Genomic DNA, 3,942 nt, shown 5'->3' on the forward strand with positions numbered 1-3,942 from the left:
ATATTAATGGATATATAATTTGTCAAATATTAAATATTACATTTTCATGGAATATTATTTTCATTATTTTAGTAATGGCTTTGAAAAAATTATGTAAGCTATATATAATTACATAGTAAGTGATAAAGTCAGAATATGAACTCCAAGCTGTCTGATTGCCCATTTCTTTAGCAAACATGTAATAATGAACTTCAATAACAATTATCAGAGTCCAGCGCACACACTGAGTTGATAAATGGCTTTTAAAGCCTTCTGAGATATAATGTGTAAAACAGTGACATACATTGTTATTTTCATGTTATTTGTCAATTTTAAATAGAGTCCTAAAAAGAAAAAACAAAATTATCACTGGTACAATAACTGTACAATAATTTTAAACTAAGATTATCAATGATAATTCATACTACAAATTTATGTACAATTATATACCTGGAATGGAAAGTATAATTTACCAAACACTTGCAAATGTCAATATAAACACTCTGAAAAAAAGCATAGGTGATACTCAGCACATAGCTTAAACAGACTCATTCAACTGAATCAAATCACTTCCTACAGTAACAGTATTTTTATTTGGATTTTTGAAGCATAAAATAAGCTGTTTTAAGTATAATATGTTGCCAGAGGGAGTATACCAAGCTTTTCTTTACAGCTTGTCTTGCATATAAAGAGTTCATATGCACAAAGTACGTTTTCCTGAAAAGATTTTTTTTGCATCTTTATGCTCTAAATCTTCAATTTAAATCCTTAAATACCAACAAATGCCCAAAGTACCTCAAAATCAGCATTTTAGTAGACTGGGACACCTGGATAACACTGAAAGACCATTGGAGTCACTGTCTTCTGTGGGTTAAGAGAGACCTTGGAAATTTGGATTATTCACTCAAAAGAGACAGGGAAAAAGCAAGTCAGCCAGAGTGGCTCAGGGGCTGACGGCTTGACTCCATCTGTCCTTTTCAGGCTGTACTGTGAGTATAAACAAGAGAAGAAAATTTTCTCAAATGACAAATGAAAGCCAGTTAGTCATTAACAAGAGCCAAAGTCATAGCTCCTGAAGTGAAGACTCGTCTTTCCCTAGAATTGAAAGTGACAGTAGTTATACAGCCATCTTTTCATTTTGTTCTCCTCTGGGGATAAATCTCTGAAGATGCTAAAAATTCAAATGTAAATTTACAAGCATCATGGAACTTCATTATTTCTGTAGTAGAAACTGAGCAATGCAATTCACAGGTATAAACAACCAAGTTTCCAAGAGTCTGTGAATTCTCAAGTGGTCAGTTGATTCTTTTGTTCTAACTGTGTGTTCACGAATAGCTCTGTAAGATTTGTTGAATATTTGCTATATATTTTCTAATATTTTTTTATTTTCTATTTGCTAATATTTTATGAAAATTGGTTCCACGTTTACTTTGATATTTATGATTTATAAGTACTACCAAGTTTTAAGTGTAAAATGCTAAGCCCACATTACTAATTAGTGAGTGAATATTGAATGATTGGATGTAGGCTTAGCATTTTATACTTAAAATATAAATATTCTGATTTATTAGTAAACGACATTAGATATTGTGCCAAAATATCAGCTTTTGAGTAGTACTCTTGGTGTGGTAGATCATGATGGAACACCAAAATCTTCAACCCAAAGACTCAGTCTCCCTCCGTTTATCTTGCTAATCCTAATTTCACAATTCCTACCCCACTTTTGATGGAGTGGGTTTACAGCTACTGGGATAACTATACACAACTGTCCTTCAGACCTACCTTTATGCCAACAAAACACTTTATACGTACGTTGAGTTAGGTGCTTTTAATATACTCATTTTCTTACATGAGAGAATAGAGACTGAAGAGAGTAAACAACTTTGGTGGTGGGACTCTGACCCCACTGTTGACTCCCACTTCCAATGCTGCCTACTGAAGTTACCACATGAATGCTTGACTCCTTCTCTGATGCCAAAAATCCACTAAGAAGTCCATCAGAGCATGCTCAATCCACATGTAAACACCTTCCAGACTTGGGCACAGCGTAAAAAAAAATGGAATCAGGAAATCAATGCATATTTATGAGTTCATTAATTTGCAGATGTAAAATTCTAGAGCCCGCTCTCTTGAGCTTCTCCCATGCTCCAGTTGAATTTGGTTGCTGTTGCTCCAGGAGAGATCGGGATTATACAACCAGGAAGTTGGGCTTTGGGGACAGGATGGGAGTGTCTTACTACCAAGAATATATAAGGAGAATGCTAAATTAAATAACCTGTTCAATCAAATACATATTCCTTATAATTTACAATACTTAAAGTTCACTAAATAAAAGTATAGAATCAGCATATGATGTGTTTATATAAGCAGATGTGAAACATAGAACAATGGTAATAAAGAAGAGAGAGGACAGAACACAGGGTAGAGAGAGGACAGAACACAGGGTAGAGTGAGGACAGAACACAGGGTAGAGAGAGGACAGAACACAGGGCAGAGTGAAGACAGAACACAGGGTAGAGAGGACAGAACACAGGGTAGAGAGAGGACAGAACACAGGATAGAGAAAGGACAGAACACAGGGCAGAGTGAGGACAGAACACAGGGTAGAGAGGACAGAACACAGGGTAGAGAGAGGACAGAACACAGGGCAGAATGAAGACAGAACACAGGGTAGAGAGAGGATGTAACACAGGATAGAGTGAGAATAGAACACAGAGTAGAGAGAGGACAGAACACAGGGTAGAGAGAGGACAGAACACTGGGCAGAGAGAGGGCAGAACACAGGGAAGAGTGAGGACAGAACACAGGGCAGAGAGAGGACAGAACACAGGGCAGAGAGAGGGCAGAACACAGGGTAGAGAGAGGACAGAACACAGGGCAGAGAGAGGACAGAACACAGCATAGAGAGAGGGCAGAACACAGGGCAGAGGACAGAACACAACGTAGAGAGAGAACAGAGCATGGTGTAGTGTGAACACAAGGGCTCAGGATCAATTTTTTAAATTATTTTTATTTATTTATTGTTTGTTTTTGAGTGCAATGCCTACATGTAAGTAGGTGCATCCATGTCATGCAGTGCCCACAGATGTCACCAGAGAGTGTTGGACTACCCTGGAACTGGTGTAACATAGAGTTATTAGCAGCCATTTCGGTGCTGGGATTCAAACCCCTGTCCTCTAGAAGGGTAGCCAGTGCTCTTAGCTGCTGAGCCATCTCTCCAGGTCCATCGAGATAGTTAGATTTTGTGTAATTTACTGTGTTACTAATAGAGGTAAAGTTTAAATAGTTGTGAACAAATACATTGTGAACATTCATTTTACAATCATTAGAAAGATTTATGCTTAAAAATGTCAATAAAAAGTTACAGTCAAATTTAGAAATAACCCATAATACAGTGGGAAATGTTAAGAGTGAAAACAAAAACCTGATTGAAAAGCAACATTATTCTTATTGAGAAAGTTTTACATGATTTTCCTCAGAGTTTGGGGAAAAGGTAAGGCATTGCTTTCATGCAATGGTATTGTTGAACAGTATCAAAGCATATATAGGAACAAATTTACATGCTTCTATGTAAGAGCTTACTAAACATTTTAAAGAGACATTAAAGAAGACTTAAGTGTTAAATAGATACACCATTTTTCATGAACTGGAAAACCCAATATCTTAATTACTCACTATATTCAATGTATTATAGTTCTAAATTCAACATGCAGGTTTTGTGTAAATTAAGGTGATTTTGCACAGATATATGAACCAACAGAATTAGTGAAAAAAAGATTTACAAAACAACAAAATTTGGGAATTTTGCATTCGATGGGTTTAAAACTTACCAAAACTCACTCCTGGCCTGCTCTCCTATCCTCAGGCCTCTTGGGGTGGGTCTATCGGGGAGCCCTCAGTGCCTTGACTCCCCCGGCCTCATTCGCCCTTCCATCTCCCCCGCTGTTCTCTGCTCCTGGTTTG

This window comes from Nannospalax galili, unplaced genomic scaffold (genome assembly GCF_000622305.1).
Source record: "Nannospalax galili isolate Female #2095 unplaced genomic scaffold, S.galili_v1.0 scaffold2937, whole genome shotgun sequence".
Classification (NCBI taxonomy): domain Eukaryota; kingdom Metazoa; phylum Chordata; class Mammalia; order Rodentia; family Spalacidae; genus Nannospalax; species Nannospalax galili.